The sequence below is a fragment of the Phyllobates terribilis genome, unplaced genomic scaffold (assembly GCF_046119375.1).
Source record: "Phyllobates terribilis strain yellow unplaced genomic scaffold, ASM4611937v1 Scaffold_8__6_contigs__length_399053987, whole genome shotgun sequence".
Taxonomy (NCBI): Eukaryota; Metazoa; Chordata; class Amphibia; order Anura; family Dendrobatidae; genus Phyllobates; species Phyllobates terribilis.
In genome coordinates this window covers 150,568,754-150,587,418 of record NW_027362768.1, presented here as the reverse complement: position 1 = coordinate 150,587,418, position 18,665 = coordinate 150,568,754, and the positions used below count along the sequence as shown (strand labels likewise).

Genomic DNA, 18,665 nt, shown 5'->3' with positions numbered 1-18,665 from the left:
TTCGCTCTGCTCTGCTTGTTCACCGCACCTGCGTTTTCGCTATGCTCTGCTTGTCCACTGCACCTGTGATTTCACTCTGCTCTGTCCATCGCACCTGCGGTTTCGCTCCGCTCTGCTTGTCCACCACACCTGTGGTTTCGCTCCTCTCTGCTTGTCCATTGCACCTGCGGTTTCGCTCCGCTCTGCTTGTCCACCGCACTTGCGGTTTCGCTACGCTCTGCTTGTCCACCACACCTGCGGTTTCGCTCCGCTCTGCTTGTCCACAGCACCTGCGGTTTCGCTCTGCTCTGCTTGTCCACTGCACCTGCGGTCTCGCTCCGCTCTGCTTGTTCACCGCATCTGCGATTCCGCTCTGCTCTGCTTATCCTCCGTGCCTGCGGTTCTGCTCTGCTAGTCCACCGCACCCGAGGCTCTGTTCCTGTATCCCAGTCTGTACTGGTCCCTATCCAGCCTGCGTTCATACCTGCCAGTATCTGCCTGTCTGCATACCAGCCGTGCCTGCCAGTACCCGCCTGTCTGCATATAAGCCGTGCCTGCCAGTACCCACCTGTCTGCATACCAGCCGTGCCTACCAGTACCCGCCTGTCTGCATGCCAGCTGTGCCTGCCCGTTCCTGCATTCCCCGGTGTGGGTCAACAGCTGTGACCGGGGTCTGACCTGGAGTAGCACCTGGTCCCTCTGCTCGGTTCCTCCCTGGTTCACGGAGTCGACTGAGCCGCAGTGCGACCTTGGTCGGACCGAGTTGATACTTAGTCACGCCCCTCCAGGCATTCCTCGGTTTATGGTCCAGTGGGATCACTAACCACGCTCACGCCAGTCAGTCCAGGCGTGTGCATAACAGTTTTCTCAGGCCATGGTCCCCGTTGAGCCCCACGGCCCTTCGCTCTCGGAGACCTTTGAATCCTTGTCTGGCGAATACATGCACCAAGGAAAATTTTTTTCTCAAGCTGAAGTCCAGGCGATTTACGCACCAGCCCAAATGGAACTATCAGTACTCGTCCCTGCGGATGCACCACGGTATTATGGGGATCCAAAACAAAGCCATGCATTTGTGGAGCAATGCATGCTGCATTACAAATTCTATGCTCACTATTTTCCCACTGATCGGGTTAGAGTAGCATTTTTGATGTCCTACCTAGCGGGTGATGCCTTGAATTGGATCACCCCCCTATGGGAAGCATGGGATCCTATCGTCTCTGACCTGCAGGCCTTCCTGGTGGCCTTTCTAATGGTCTTCGATGACCCTAACCCTGAAGCTTCTGCTAAAGCTTCTCTTCCCAATATCCTGTAGCAGTCCCGATGGGTGATGCGTGTAGGTAGCCCACCAGTTCCACAGCCAGAAGAGGCTGCTGCCCACACAGAATCCACACAGGATGACAATGCTCCACAGAATACTTCTCTTCTCAACCTCAAGAGGCAGTTGACGGTTTTTGTCCAGCGAAGGTTGGAGAATCTCAAGACATTAGGCCTGTAGGAGAGGCTGCCCTTGGCGTTAGTGTTTCCTCTCCACAAATGACTGTGACTGTCTCCGTGGCAAGTGAAGGCCTCGGATTAACCGGAAGTTTCGGGCATAAAGCCTTGAAGAGTCGGTGTCTGATTCCCATCCGACAACTCCAGAATCCGGTTTGGGCATTGTCAGCGGAAGGACGAGCCCTACTCAGAAGCAGTCAAAATATGTCTGTACAAATTAAGCTCCAGATTGAAGCATTACACATGAAGAAGTTCACATTCCAGGTGCTGTCTGGTTTACCCACAGGTTGTCCAGAGCCGAGAGATCTAGTGCCCGCTCAGGTCTGGAGATCCTGCATGGTGTTGCCTGGGGGACTACTGAGGTACAAGGGTTGTCCAGTCCCCATATCTTCAGGACAGTCAGCAGTGTCTTCTTCTTTTTCACCAGATCTACTAGTCGCTGACTCGCTGTGCGCTGAAGTCTCCGAAGGAAGAGAAGTGGAGGCATTGTCCCCACTCAGTCTCGACGATTGTACCAATGATCTGGCTTCAGGTACCACCCCGCCTCGCAGACGTGTCATCTCAGAAACCAGATTGAAGTTGGTTCCTAAGCAAGGATCCTCCATCTCTAATAAATCTGGCAATAAGTCCATCAAGGCGGTGGCTACCTCCAAGTCTCTGCACCCCTCCAACCAGGCGGAGGACTTCCAGTTGTCTCCTGAATCCTCCGGGGTGCTACCTGGTAACAAATGGAGAGAGACTTTTCTGCACCCTGTACCTGGTACTTCGTCCACTTCATCCAGTAAGCTTGGCAAAGTGTACGTCAAGGCGGTGGTTACCCCCGAATCTCTGCACTCCTCCAACCCGGAGGAGGATCTCCAGTTGTCCCGTAAATCCTTTGGGGTGCTACCCGATATTAACAAATGGAGAGAGACTTTCCTGTGTCCTGTTCCTGGTACTTCACTCACTTCATCTGTTGCTGAGGATGGCTCGATGGGAGGAAGCATCCTAGTCACCAAGATGGTGAGACCAGTTTCGTTCCCTCTAGTGGACAGAAGAGGTAATCTTCTTGAAGAGAAGGATCGGCCTCCAAATTCTCTGCAGAAAATGCTTGGAGGCTTGAAGAAGAAGGGGCGTAAAGGGGGGGTACTGTAACATCTCTGGCGGCGTGCTGGCATGGATTACCACCTCCCACCATGCAAGACCGCCATCTTACCTATCAGTCCAGGCTGCACACTTTGCTCCAGTACCTGGTGTGTCTCTTGTCTGATTGCTTAGGGCAGCAGCGCGGTTACTGCTTGATTCTTATAGTTACTGTGTGCGCACTCCTAATGCCTCCCCAGCCTATTGTTATGAGTCACTGGATACTTAAACCCCCTCCACCCAGTAGGAGGTGCCTGAGAAACACTTTCTTACAGTGTGTTCTGTGCAACTGAGTTGCTAGGTCCTGTCCTGTATCTTGTCTGTTCCCGCCACCCTGGGGGCTGTATACCCAGGCCTGTTACATGTTTCTGTGACTTCTAGTCTGTTTCCGCCACCCTAGGGGCTGAGTTCCCAGGCTCGTTCCAGTATCTTGTTCCTGGATCAGTTCCTGTCTGAACTGTGTCCTAGCCCATTTCCTGTTTGTCTCTATGTCCGAACCTTCCCTTTTCCTGCAGTGTCTGAACCTGCACCTAACTCCAACTCGTTGTTTCTGTACTTCTGTTTGTGAGTTTTGTGTCCACTCGCAACTTCATAGTAAGTACCTTGTGTGTATCTGGTTCTGCTTGTCCCGTTTCCCTGCCTCCGTATCTACCTCCTGTGTTCTAACTATCTTCCTGTATTTTCCAGTCTGTTCCATGTGAACAGAGCCCTGTCCTGTCTACCTGCACCTTCTGCTCTATTCTGCTCTGCTTGTCCACTGCACCTGCGGTTTCGCTTTGCTCTGCTTGTTCACCGCACCTGCGGTTTCGCTCTGTTCTGCTTGTTCACCGCACCTGTGGTTTCGCTCTGCTCTGCTTGTTCACCGCACCTGCAGTTTCGCTCTGCACTGCTTGTTCACCGCACCTGCGGTTTCGCTCTGCTCTGCTTGTTCACTGCATCTGGGGTTTCGCTCTGCTCTGCTTGTCCACCGAACCTGCGGTTTCGCTCTGCTCTGCCCCGCTTGTCCTCCGCGCCTGCGGTTCTGCTCTGCTAGTCCACCGCACCCGCGGCTCTGTTCCTGTATCCCAGTCTGTACTGGTCCCTATCCAGCCTGCGTTCATACCTGCCAGTATCTGCCTGTCTGCATACCAGCCGTGCCTGCCAGTACCCGCCTGTCTGCATATCATCCGTGCCTGCCAGTACCCACCTGTCTGCATACCAGCCGTGCCTACCAGTACCCGCCTGTCTGCATGCCAGCTGTGCCTGCCCGTTCCTGCATTCCCCGGTGTGGGTCAACAGCTGTGACCGGGGTCTGACCTGGAGTAGCACCTGGTCCCTCTGCTCAGTTCTTACCTGGTTCACGGAGTCGACTGAGCCGCAGTGCGACCTTGGTCGGACCGAGTTGATACTTAGTCACGCCCCTCCAGGCATTCCTCGGTTCATGGTCCAGTGGGATCACTAACCACGCTCACGCCAGTCAGTCCAGGCGTGTGCATAACAGTTTTCTCAGGCCATGGTCCCCGTTGAGCCCCACGGCCCTTCGCTCTCGGAGACATTTGAATCCTTGTCTGGCGAATACATGCACCAAGGAAAATTTTTTTCTCAAGCTGAAGTCCAGGCGATTTACGCACCAGCCCAAATGGAACTATCAGTACTCGTCCCTGTGGATGCACCACGGTACTATGGGGATCCAAAACAAAGCCATGCATTTGTGGAGCAATGCATGCTGCATTACAAATTCTATGCTCACTATTTTCCCACCGATCGGGTTAGAGTAGCATTTTTGATGTCCTACCTAGCGGGTGATGCCTTGAATTGGATCACCCCCCTATGGGAAGCATGGGATCCTATCGTCTCTGACCTGCAGGCCTTCCTGGTGGCCTTTCTAATGGTCTTCGATGACCCTAACCCTGAAGCTTCTGCTAAAGCTTCTCTTCCCAATATCCTGTAGCAGTCCAGATGGGTGATGCTTGTAGGTAGCCCACCAGTTCCACAGCCAGAAGAGGCTGCTGCCCACACAGAATCCACACAGGATGACAATGCTCCACAGAATACTTCTCTTCTAAACCTCAAGAGGCAGTCCAGACGTGCAAGGCGTAGAGGTAAACCGTCACGCCAGGTTCTGTCCTCCCAAAGACCTCCTGTTCCCCACCCTGTAGAGGCAGCTACCCGCACAGAATCCATGAAGGATGACCATGTTCGTCAGGCAAAGCAGAGGCCGGAACTCAGTCACAAAATCGGATTGCGGTCCCGCTGCGGTTGCTTGGGACACCCTGATGGTTTTTGTCCAGCGAAGGTTGGAGAATCTCAAGACATTAGGCCTGTAGGAGAGGCTGCCCTTGGCGTTAGTGTTTCCTCTCCACAGATGACCGTGACTGTCTCCGTGGCAAGTGAAGGCCTCGGATTAACCGGAAGTTTCGGGCATAAAGCCTTGAAGAGTCAGTGTCTGATTCCCGTCCGACAACTCCAGAATCCGGTTTGGGCATTGTCAGCGGAAGGACGAGCCCTACTCAGAAGCAGTCAAAATATGTCTGTACAAATTAAGCTCCAGATTGAAGCATTACACATGAAGAAGTTCACATTCCAGGTGCTGTCTGGTTTACCCACAGGTCGTCCAGAGCCGAGAGATCTAGTGCCCGCTCAGGTCTGGAGATCCTGCATGGTGTTGCCTGGGGGACTACTGAGGTACAAGGGGTGTCCAGTCCCCATATCTTCAGGACAGTCAGCAATGTCTTCTTCTTCTTCACCAGATCTTCTAGTCGCTGACTCGCTGTGCGCTGAAGTCTCCGAAGGAAGAGAAGCGGAGGCTTTGTCCCCACTCAGTCTCGACGATTGTACCAATGATCTGGCTTCAGGTACCACCCCGCCTCGCAGACGTGTCATCTCAGAAACCAGATTGAAGTTGGTTCCTAAGCAAGGATCCTCCATCTCTAATAAATCTGGCAATAAGTCCATCAAGGCGGTGGCTACCTCCAAGTCTCTGCACCCCTCCAACCAGGCGGAGGACTTCCAGTTGTCTCCTGAATCCTCCGGGGTGTTACCTGATAACAAATGGAGAGAGACTTTTCTGCACCTTGTACCTGGTACTTCGCCCACTTCATCCAGTAAGCTTGGCAAAGTGTACGTCAAGGCGGTGGTTACCCCCGAATCTCTGCACTCTTCCAACCCGGAGGAGGATCTCCAGTTGTCCCGTAAATCCTTTGGGGTGCTACCCGATATTAACAAATGGAGAGAGACTTTCCTGTGTCATGTTCCTGGTACTTCACTCACTTCATCTGTTGCTGAGGATGGCTCGATGGGAGGAAGCATCCTAGTCACCAAGATGGTGAGACCAGTTTCGTTCCCTCTAGTGGACAGAAGAGGTAATCTTCTTGAAGAGAAGGGTCGGCCTCCAAATTCTCTGCAGAAAATCCTTGGAGGCTTGAAGAAGAAGGGGCGTAAAGGGGGGGTACTGTAACATCTCTGGCGGCGTGCTGGCATGGCTTACCACCTCCCACCATGCAAGACAGCCATCTTACCTATCAGTCCAGGCTGCACACTTTGCTCCAGTACCTGCTGTGTCTCTTGTCTGATTGCTTAGGGCGGCAGCGCGGTTACTGCTTGATTCTTATAGTTACTGTGTGCGCACTCCTAATGCCTCCCCAGCCTATTGTTGTGAGTCACTGGATACTTAAACCCCCTCCACCCAGTAGGAGGTGCCTGAGAAACACTTTCTTACAGTGTGTTCTGTGCAACTGAGTTGCTAGGTCCTGTCCTGTATCTTGTCTGTTCCCGCCACCCTGGGGGCTGTATACCCAGGCCTGTTACATGTTTCTGTGACTTCTAGTCTGTTTCCGCCACCCTGGGGGCTGAGTTCCCAGGCTCGTTCCAGTATCTTGTTCCTGGATCAGTTCCTGTCTGAACTGTGTCTTAGCCTATTTCCTGTTTGTCTCTATGTCCGAACCTTCCCTTTTCCTGCAGTGTCTGAACCTGCACCTAACTCCAACTCGTTGTTTCTGTACTTCTGTTTGTGAGTTTTGTGTCCACTCGCTACTTCATAGTAAGTACCTTGTGTGTATCTGGTTCTGCTTGTCCCGTTTCCCTGCCTCCGTATCTACCTCCTGTGTTCTAACTATCTTCCTGTATTTTCCAGTCTGTTCCATGTGAACAGAGCCCTGTCCTGTCTACCTGCACCTTCTGCTCTGTTCTGCTCTGCTTGTCCACTGCACCTGCGGTTTCGCTTTGCTCTGCTTGTTCACCGCACCTGCGGTTTCGCTCTGTTCTGCTTGTTCACCGCACCTGTGGTTTCGCTCTGCTCTGCTTGTTCACCGCACCTGCAGTTTCGCTCTGCACTGCTTGTTCACCGCACCTGCGGTTTCGCTCTGCTCTGCTTGTTCACTGCATCTGGGGTTTCGCTCTGCTCTGCTTGTCCACCGAACCTGCGGTTTCGCTCTGCTCTGCCCCGCTTGTCCTCCGCGCCTGCGGTTCTGCTCTGCTAGTCCACCGCACCCGTGGCTCTGTTCCTGTATCCCAGTCTGTACTGGTCCCTATCCAGCCTGAGTTCATACCTGCCAGTATCTGCCTGTCTGCATACCAGCCGTGCCTGCCAGTACCCGCCTGTCTACATACCAGCCGTGCCTGCCAGTACCCACCTGTCTACATACCAGCCGTGCCTGCCCGTTCCTGCATTCCCTGATGTGGGTCAAAAGCTGTGACCGGGGTCTGACCTGGAGTAGCACCTGGTCCCTCTGCTCGGTTCCTCCCTGGTTCACGGAGTCGAGCCGCCGTGCGACCTTGGTCGGACCGAGTTGATACTTAGTCACGCCCCTCCAGGCACTCCTCGGTTCATGGTCCAGTGGGATAACTAACCACGCTCACGCCAGTCAGTCTGGGCATGTGCGTAACAGTTTTTACAAGCTCTATCCGACAACAATATCCATTTATGAAGATGGGAATAAACATTTAATGGGGTTGTCCACTACTCGGACAACCCTTCTGTATCCCTATGTTTCCCCCACTTGCCGGTGCCATTTCAGCTGTGTCGGCACTGGGTCACCCAGGATTTGCGTGACTTTATGTAAGGCAATCCCTGCAGTCAATCTGCACTGGCTTCACTCTCCACTCCTTGGGACAAATCAAGACGTCTGGAGGAAATGATAGCTGTTTCTGTTCTCTCATTTTCTCCGAATGTCAATTACATCCATAGAAGAGCAGAGTGAAGCCAGTGCTGATTGTCCGCAGGGATCTTGTGACCTAACAATGTCACCTGAATCCCAGGAGAGCCAGTGCCGACACAGCTGGAACAGCCCTGGCACCGAAGGAAAGTGTAGGTGTTATTATTTTACTGGGGGGGAAACATAGGGGTTCAGAGTAGTGGACAATCCCTTTAAGGTTTCCAATTTCTTACTATTTAAATTAAATACTGTATAGTATTACGACAAGTTAGCTAAACCATGCATAAGCTGCAATTCACACCACACCCACTGGGTGGCCAGACACATTTCACATAAACGTCTCCTGACAGATTATCACAATATTATGATTTTTTTAAAAAACAACAACTGGGCATCTTGTCCCAATTAATTCTGAATACGTCAAGTCAAAATGAAAGGTAAGATAGGACACATCTGTATATTACACATCGCTGACTGATACAACTCGATCATCCTATTTTCCTGGGGTTACTGGAGTCGGAGACGTGTTATGTAGGGTTAAGAATTATTTGCCTTCGAGGAAAAAAAAATGAAAATCTAAAGGTAAATAAAGAAAGGAATAAAGATGCAGCTCCCTAACACCTTTCCTTATATCTAGACCTGCAGCTCTCCCTTCTGTCTGCTTTTAATTTGCTTTCACAGTGCTTTGAACAAATTGAATTTGTTAATTAAAGCGGTAAAATGAAATGCTGAACATTATTGACTAGATGCTAATTACATTAGCAGAGGGATCGGTGGAAAAAAGAGCCCTTGTTTTCAATGGCCAGGACAAATCATATTAAAAGAGACAAGCGAGCAGCCTAAGCTGGAACTCTGCAGGGAAAGAAATCCTGTTTACATGTTCTGCTTTCAAATTTATCATTCAGCGTGGCGCACTGACAATACAGGCAGAAAGTAGATTATATGGCTGCCATCTTATTCGGACTTGGTCTTGCCCTATCTGGATGTACGCAGAAGAAGGAGACGTGGCAGGGATACATTGCTCATTGTATCTCTGGGTTTCTTATGCAGAGGCGTTTCGCTGATAAAAGATCGTTGATGATGAATTTGTTGGAGGTGTAAAAACAGCAGAAAACTGGTGTGGTGTCGGTGTGCCACCTTACAACTGGAGTTATGGTGTATTGTCCTATAATCAAGAATCAAATATAAGGTACGCGCACTGATATGATAGCAAAATGTTGCAGTTTATCACAATACAAATTAAATACATCATCGTGACATGCTATCTAAAACCTCAGGAGACTGCAAGTTACGTCACAACCACTAGGTGGCCAGAATAGACACGTATAGCATAAACGTCTCCCAACATGTTTTCTTTTTTTTCTTTAATAGTCATCTTGTGCCACTTATAACTGGCTATATGAAAGCACAGAAGGTGAAGAAAGACATATGTACTTTACAATCCTTTCCATTTGCCCTTATACGGGATTTGGACATCCCCAGTTCAGATTTCCTCCAGGGCTGACATCGAGGCAATGCAGGTGGTAACTCTAGTCTAAAACTAGAACCCTTACTCTCCTACAGGCTGTCACTCCCTTCCTAAGTCACCAGACAAAATATGCAAATATCAATGCAGGTGGTAACTCTAGTCTAAAACTAGAACCCTTACTCTCCTACTGGCTGTCACTCCCTTCCTAAGTCACCAGACAAAATATGCAAATAATAAAGTTAAAAGGAACCTTTCATTGGATTTTTAAAATCCAATTGGAGTACTTCTTGTAATAGATGTTGTTCCACTGAGTCTGGAACACTTTTTATTTTTCTTCTATGACCCTCCGTTCAAAAGTTATGCCCACCGGTAATAAAGATCCACATTTTACTTTTCACCTAACTGGGCGTATGCCACTGAACTTCTTTGTGGGTGTGGCTGTGTTTTGATTGGCCAGCATTAGAGAAGAAAAAGAAAACGCCCACAATGAAGTTCTGTGTATACGCCCAGTTGCCTGAAGGGAATATTTGCATCCTTATTTCCAGCAGGAATAACTTTGGAACGGAGGGGCACAGAACAAAAAGAAAAACTGTTCCAGAATCAGTTTAGCGGTAGAAATTGAAGGATGTGTTCGTTTTAAATTTGTAAAATCTAGTAAAAGGTCCCTTTAAGCAAAAAATATTTGCAGGACCTGGTCCGTCATCTAGATCGGTACTCAATGGCAACCAGACCAGGGCTGTGGGAACTTTTTAGGCTGGCGCTTGGGCATATGTTGTGATTATTAGGCTCCTGTGACTTTGTGAAAGTATTGCAATCACAAGAAGCGCCAAGGATGCTGGCATTCAAGTGCCACCTGAGGATGTTTGCACTGCCCTGGTCCAGTTGCCATAGAGTACTGATATGGATGATGGAAATAGGCTCGTGAATCTTTTTGCTCATCTTTAACAAACTCTGAGCTCATTTCATAGATTCTAGTCTTTACTTCCCTCCGAAGGACCAAACTTTTGGAGGGCGACTGAAATGGTGCATTAAGTACAAATAATTTATTTGTCGCTTCCTCCCAACCTAGTTCGCAGATTACAACATATTTGCGCCATTGTCATAGGTAATACAATCTTTATGTTGTAATATGCTAGGGTTATGTCTCCTCCCAGGAATATCCATCCATTTTTATGGTCCAAGAAATATTATAGTAGGTCAGGACAGGAAGTACTCAGCTTAGGGGGACTTTGAACATTTGATTATATAGGACGTAGATATTTTAAATTTTGTCTGGGTCCCCCCCACCATCTATTCCTTGGTGATTACTAAAGCCAAACCCATAAAGATCAGCAGGGTTGCTTCAAATAAAAAATGGTCTTGACAGCAAGTCCAGAAAGTAGCTTCATCGGTGCTATGGGTTTATAAAGTTTTCCTATTTTATGATCACCCAGTCTATTAAATTTCTTAAAAATGCATGTCCCCAGTCTTCTTCTCTCTGGCTCCTTCTAAGAAATCTCTGAATTGATCCATCTATAATAGCTTTAGGCGTTTTACGCAAGGCAGAATTAGAGACGTCATATTACACAGGGTCGGACATATTGCATATGCAAAGCTCAGCTGATCAGTGCCAAAAGTTGGTGTCGACATTATACTGCCTCAAAGCAATCGCAGTTCATCGTCCACTGTATGTGTTGACGACACCTGACATTGGCCCTTCTGTGCTAAGCAGATGCCTCTATGGGGGCTGATTCATCAAGACTGGTGTAGTGCACACTCACGCCATGAAAGTCTTGATGTTATACAGGGGGCTCCAAATTCATTAACAAGCACACACCACTTAATAAATTTGCCGCCTCTGCTGAGTGCCGTGTGCCTCTATGCACGGACTGGAGTAGTATTTCTGGGGTACAAAGCGCCAGCAATTTTGATGAATTTCACTCCGGGCAGCTGATTCAAACTCGTGTTAAGTTGGAAAACTGGCAAAACTTTTACGCAACTCAAGGTCATCTGAGTGCGGTCCGATTTTTTTCACGGGCCCATAGACATGAATGGACGAGTGCCATCTGATTTTCAGAGGCAAATCTTACATGCTGTGATTCTTTTGCTCAGACCAATCGGTTGGAGGAAAAAATCGGAAATGTGCATAGCCCCATAGAATAACATGGGTATGAGTGTTATCCGTGAAAACCATGGATAGTACTCATCCGATTTATACAATCATTGCTGATTTTGCTGCAGATTTGCCTTGGATTTCACGCTATGTATTGCAAAAGGGTAAATCTATGGTATTAAATTGCAGCATAAATTGACATGCAACAAAATTAAATGTGCAATCTAATATGCTGCCGATTTTTTGTATGGAAAATCTGGACAGAAAATCCATAGTGTATATGCCCTATGTGAACTTACCCTAAATGTTCAGAAACCTTTATAGTAAAAAAGAATCTGTTCTCAGAAACAATTGAAGCCACAGGAAAGGTGAGGGGAGGAGGGGGATGCTGCTGCAGTCTCTGTCTATGTGCGAAACTCCTGTTGTGATAGGTGAGAAGGATTAATAGGGGGACACAGCTGATTGGTCAAAACTCACAAGTAGCTCTAACCATACAATAGGAATGGATCGTCCATTTGGGGCAACTGCACAGAAATAATGCAGAAACCCAAAGACTAAATATGCACGCTATAACCAAACTGGCTTACTTTGTACTTTCAGACTTTTTTTAGTTTATGCATCTTCAACATCTTCTCTATAAACTGGTTTTATGAGATTAAAAAAAATGACTACTTTCTTCTCTTTCTTGCAACAAGCCCAACTCGCTTTAATAGGGCTGAGCAGTAATTTCAGAAAAACCCCATGAACAAGAGTGGTGCTGTTTCTGGAAAAGTTTAGCCATTTTTTAAACCACGGCAGTAGTTTGGCCCGCCGGCTTCCATTTTACTGGGTTCTTTTGAAGGACAGGAAGGATTTAGAATAAAAAAAAAACATACTTACATTTCCTAGGCCATAACACCACCAAAGCTCCCTGGTTCTTCTCTTGGGTCTTCGATTCCTCTGACATTATAGTAACCTAGGGGGCAACGCACAGTGAAGTAACTTGAAGCTCTTGGGCCTTAATGCCAAAGCTCCAACGGGGCCCCCAATTATTGCAAGTCTTTAATAGTAATGGTCTTTTCATAAAAGCCAAAGGGACCTATGGGGCCCCCTTAGGCTCCAGGGCCCGGGTGTGATTGCAACCCTTGCACCTAGTATAGGTCCGCTCCTGGCAACGTATGATGCCTCACTATCGTAAGAACTGAAGACCAGAGTGGAGGACCAGCTGACGTCATAAGTAGACAGATGAAGGCCTAGAACAGGCGGATATAATGTGTTTTATTATTTTTTTAACCCTTCCAACCCCTCCACTTTGGGATCTAAGGAGACCTCAGAGCATAATAAATGGGGAATCTTTCTGTTTGGACCGAAGTTTTTCAAACTGAAATTGAACCAATTCAAGCATATCTGCCCGAAAATGAATTTTGAAAGATTTACTGATTTCTACTTTATAATATACTACAAGAGAAATGTGGATTTCGGCAATGGAAAACTTGATATCAGCCCATTAAAGACACCACTGTTGCGACTACATAAAATGGAGTAATTTTCATTTTCCGTGGACTAATCAAAACCATTTCGTTCTTTTATCCTGATGATTCTCCTTCCCAATTGCACAATTCACACGTGATCCATTGACACCCGTCTAACTGGTTTAAATTGCACTTTCTGCCGTCATGTTATTCTTATTGAGTAGTCAATCACATTGGCGGGGGGAGGGGGCAGATATGACAAAATCACTGACCACACGATATACAGTATACCAGTGATATTATACAACAAACATGGCTTCTGATTAATATTTTACAGGTACCACTGTAATGTTAATTTTAAGTTTAGCAGCTCAGGTTGCCATGGTACGCTTCCCCCATCCACTATCCATACACTAATTTACTGCAGTGATTTTCATTAAAGACATTTAGTGTAACCAAAAGCAAAAACACAAACCGACAGCAAGAGGACATGATATTTTACAGAGGACCATTCACCAAATTTTTCATGTTCAACTGGACACACTATATAATAGTGGCTGCAAGGTGGAATAAACCTTTTTTTTATTTTGCCTCTCTGTTACGGAGATATTAGAGATTAAAGTATTAGACAGACACTTAGTGAGTTAACTTTCGTTAAGCCCAAGTGGGTGTTATCAGATATTTTTCACTCAGGGAAGTGTACTTCTTCTCCCTATATGAGTTGCCCAATCATAAGCAGGCAGCAGCATAGTAGATAAAGAACACGCCTCCACCATAGCATAGAGCAGATCTCTCAGTGTGTGAGATGCAATGATACAGTTCTGCTCCCCGGTCTAACCTCCTGCACAATTAGAAAGTGCTGGGAGTAGAGCACAAATGACTCACTCCTTTTAGATAAAGTCCCTGTGGGAGTGATAAGGGGAAGGCGCAGCACAGCTGAGTTTAGTGTCACATTACAATCACTTCTATCAGTTCCCCTCCTCTCATAGCACTGTTACTTCTGCTTCACCCACACTGACTGTCTGGAGATGACGTACACTTATGGTTGTTGTGCTCAAAGCAACTTTTGAGCACAACAGACATAACTTTGATTACTAACACAGGTCTGGACAGGCAGTATGGGGAAAATTAAATTTACATCAGATTTCAAATAGAAAATACCCTGATTGCCAGTATTAGATATTTATTATGCTCTGTAGCTTTTTTCAAGCTCCAACGTATTATTAACGGACGGCCAGGAAATGGTTAGAAAGCCATAAAATGTTACACTAACCTTGCCCCATCGACGCAGCTCCCTAACAGGTCCTCTGCTTGTTCCTTCTGGTCTTCCGGTGTTGACTACTAGGCCTCTGGCGAGACAGCATGGGACGTGCCAGAGGCTTAGGAATCAGCACTGAAAGACCGGAGGGAACAAATTGAACTTCAAAAAATTTGGTAGCAAATTCAATTTGCTTTGAATCAATTCGCTCTTCTCTACATATGACTAAAAGCAGCGGGACAACACGACACATCAGATCTTTACTGATGAAATTTAGGATAGTCAATCTTTAGTCTTTGTCTCCAAAGTGACCGATGTGAAATGCGTCAGTCATATTCTGATTCTTTTATTTTTATGCCTTGATGTCTTGTTGTGCCGCTGTTTTTTTTTGTATAGGATATAAAAAAATTAATTTTATTCTGTCCGTGGTAGACTTCACCATTATTTGAGAAGATACAAAGAGACAGCTTCTCTGGTTTCCAGGTGAGCCGATCCAGTTTTATTGTCGGCTACTTATCAGACTAGAGCACACGATGACTCCGAGTACTTGGCTTTATGTGCCTCTAAAGCCTGATATACTTCAACTGACAGCTATCTTCCAGACTGTTTACGGCCATAGGTAAAAGGTGGTGGAAGTTGCTGCCAAAACTTGCACATCATTTTATTTGTGTTATTTTTTTCCTCTTTTATTTCATATCATTTTTTTTCAATGAAATTACCACCCTGAAGTCCAAAATGTGCTCTGCCATTAAAGGGTTAGGGTTATTCCCAGCATTTAAAGTTATCACCTCTTATATAATATAAATACTGTAACTTGCGAATAAATGGGAGTCTGACTGCTGGGACCCACCATAATCCTTCCGGCATTGTATGTAGAACCTGTTCTTTGGATTGGTAGAGTGATCTCAGTGTTTGGACCCCCACCCAATTATAACAACCTATAGACATGACATGCAACTTATTAAGCATTTACACATGCATGGGTCTTCAGGAAAAAATGATTGACTTTGCAATCCTTCAGTGGATACCCATCGGCTTACGAAGTCACTGTATATGACTGCACACTTGTGAATCCTCACATTGAATTGTAAGAAGTGATGTGAAGATTCTCCAGTGCCAGCGGCAAGACCGAGTGGTCACGTGACCGCAAGTATGCGATATGCATACTCCCAGCCACATTCCGACTAGACGTGCGCGGCTTCACTCAATTCACTTGTTTTGAATGAGGCAGCGCACATCTAGTTGGAATGTGGCCAGAAGTGTGCATATCGCATACTTGCAGTCACATGACCGCTCGCTTCCTGCACCGGGACCAGAGAATCCTCATAGCTCAAGGTGCGCATGATGTGAGGAGCCACTAGTCTGCAGTCACATAGAGTAACTGCAGACTTTCCAGAAAAAAACTATTTAAGTAGATTAAAGAGATTATCCAATTTTAACTAAAAGTAATTTGGGGCTTCATGGAAAAAAGCAGAAACAAAGGTCCAAGGATCGAAACTGGTTTCTGTTTATATCAGCTGCATCAGTCACCATCCATGCATAGTGGCAATGATTGACTGCAGTGGTAAATACTGGTAAAGGTGAGGAGTAGGCGACCACAGGATTACAACTGGCTTGGAAGAAAATTTATGGGTGTTTCTGATATTTCTGCCCTTTTTTAAAAAAAAAAAAAAAAAAAAAGGACCTATCACTTGCCATAAATATGTAATGCTGCTGTTCTCCTGAATGTGGCATTGTTTTTTTTTGGTTCCTGAGCTTTTTTGTTACTGAGATATGGTCCTAAGATGTTGCTAATCTGGTCTTGATAGCCAAGGGGGTGTGGTCTTCACGTTAACTCCCACTGAGAAGAGCTGAGGGCAACGGTCGTTGACTATCAAGACCAGATTTAGAAGAAAGAGGGGGCCATATTTCTGTAATGGAGAGGTACAACAAAAATAAAAATACATATTCAGGAATACAGCGGCATTTAAACCAGGTAAAAATTACATATCACTGGCAATTAAAGGGGTGGACACAGACAGGATTGGGCCCCTGTGCAAGTGCACTATGTGGACCTCTGGCAGTCAAATAATATGTCTGCTGATTGCTGCGTTGGAGGTGGAAATCGGCCCCTTTACCTCTTGGACCTCTCTGCGGCTGCACAGGTTACACCATTGGTATGTCCCCCCGGGCAATTATTCTGGACAACGCCTTGAATAAATAGTTGTTTTATAAGGAAAACAACTGAAAAAAAGTCTTAATAATCTCTATGCTAGATTTAGTAAAAAAAAAAAATCACTATAGAAGGTTGAACAAGATGATGCTTCCAAGGAGAGTATCGCAACGGGTTAACAGTCAGTTTACTGATACGTCGTTATTTATCTTCTTAGAAGCATCTTGAAACACTTCCTGCCCTCCTCACACAATTACTTGTCTAATTGGGCAGCACTAGCATTTAAGTCATCCAACAGCTCATGAAAAAAAATGCATTTTTTTTCATAGAAAAAATATTCCGAAAAGGAATTTGGTTCGTTGCGCGAGAGCGCAGAGCTTCTACTCGGAGAGGCAGTGGGGTTAACAGAGGCAGGATTGGCAGTGGTGGAAGTAAGGAGACCAATCTAGAAGAGATCAATATACGTGACTGATCACAGCGTGTAATGGATATTAATGGTGTAGATGGGAAAAAACCCACGGTGGGTTCCATGAAGTATTTAGTGTTACTAATGACCTACTCTTGAAACAGCAAACACAGCGGATACAAGTTGCAAAGTAGCTGACAAGAAAAGCAACTAACTGGTATAAAGTATCCTAAACATTCCTCCGAGGGCAATTAACCCATGCAAAGTAAGACGAAAATTTTAAAGGAACTCGCGAATAACGATGATGCTTAAAGATCGGATGGAATGAGAGTGTATGAAGAGGAGGCGTCCGGTATCAGGGGGCCGCTAGCAGGTTGTGCACTAACAAGGAGATGAAACGCACACTTGTTCCCTTTGTTCAGACGAATGACTTTTCTAATGGATCACGGCTCGTTTTTCTTTTTTGGTTTTAAATAATATGAAAGCAAAACAAGAATCTTTGTGGTTAGGGTGCCAGGCGGCTAAGTGGAGTTCCTGGCAGGAGATGTAAAGTGTTTGCTGTAACTATTAGATATAACAACCAGCTGGCGTCATGTGGCAAGAGTTGACTCAAGTCATATTTATTTCCGTATCATCTAACCAGAAATGAATCTATTCCTTTTGTCCGGGCTAATGATTCTGATCATGGATGATAATAGGAATTAAAAAAAACAGATGTAGCAAGGCTATGGTTTGTCTTTGGGCTAAGGAAAGCAAAAAGGAGAAACAATGCACCTCTTAGCACAATAACTTCAAGATGCTATCAGGCTGGAACCAACGCACCGCAGAGCCGTTACAGTTAGGAGGTTGTGCACTAAGGGTCAGTGCATGGCATAGATCCGGGTGCAGGACATGACAAGCCTGGTGCAGCAGCCATTCAGGATCATTTATGGTGTCTTGGTAGCTAGATCACATAGGTATAGTCAAAGTTTGGGGTATTAGCAAATATTTAACAAAAAATAACCCTCTAGAATAGTCTGTTATATGTGTTCAGTTGAACATTTTAAATTTAATTATTAAAAGTTATGTTTTATTCTAGAGGGTTCTTTTCCATTAAATATTGTCTTGACAGCTACAAAAATAATTTAAGCAGTTGTCCGGTCTTACGCTACATGTTTGCAGTCACTTTATGCACGCTGTGAGGATTCTTAAATCCCGATGCCGGGAGCAGCAGCCACTTGACCGCAAGTATGCAATTTGCATGCATGCTGTTGTGACACCCCAGGGGTCTGGTTGCCACAGTAATAGAGATATTATGTCTGAGAGCAAGTGGGAGGTTTCTCTGGTCAGGAGCCCTAAGCATTCAACACTGCCCACCCAGACCTGGGAGGGGAGGAATCTGCCCTTATAAACTGGGTCTGGGGCGGGATTAGGTTAGACAGAGCCTGCAGAACAAGCAAAGCAGTCAGAGCCTGGAGTAAAGTTCCAGACACAGGAAAAGATACATCAGGAGCTCTGTAGGAGCAGAGGCAGAAGGCCAGGGGCTGTGAGCAGAGATATAGCTCGCCCTGGCTGAAGTTACTAAAACCGGACACAGGAGTCCGAGGCTGTGGGGACTGATATATACCCAGCAGCAGAAACCAGCCGGCAGGATATTCCAGGTCCTCTGGCCATAGAAGCCCGGAGGCTCAGTCACAAAGAAGGGACCAGCGCCGCCATCCAGGAGCGGAGGCTAACAGAAGGCCCCAAGTCACCAGCCATACGGGTGAGCACCACACGGTATACTCAGGGACGTGGGCTACTTGTAACCGCTGACAGCAAGGTAGCCAGGAAGAGTGCAGATAAACGGGGAGGCCTACAACTCCACCTGGCCAGGGGAACTCCTGCTTGCTCGCAGACTGACCAGGCCCCTTATACTAGCCAGTACTCCCGGGAGGGTCTGCCTTGTACCATCAGTAAAGACCCTGAACTGCACCTCACGTCTCTGTGATTCCTTGCCGCACCAGCACCATTAGCACTGGGACCCTCACACCATCACTCCCATCATCTCTCACATTAGCTGCCCTGAGGCAATACTTCTCCCGTGGGGAGTTATCCCATACTCGGCTGCGCAAACAACATCAGCCTCAGCGGTC

The 18,665-nt window shown here is 46.8% G+C and overlaps 1 protein-coding gene across 1 annotated transcript in view; it reads right to left on the bottom strand.

The window, feature by feature from the left end:
* AGBL4 (AGBL carboxypeptidase 4) overlaps positions 1 to 18,665 on the bottom strand; it is a 2,899,935-nt gene that overhangs the window by 1,469,234 nt on the left and 1,412,036 nt on the right. The gene's annotated exons all lie outside the window — the stretch shown is intronic.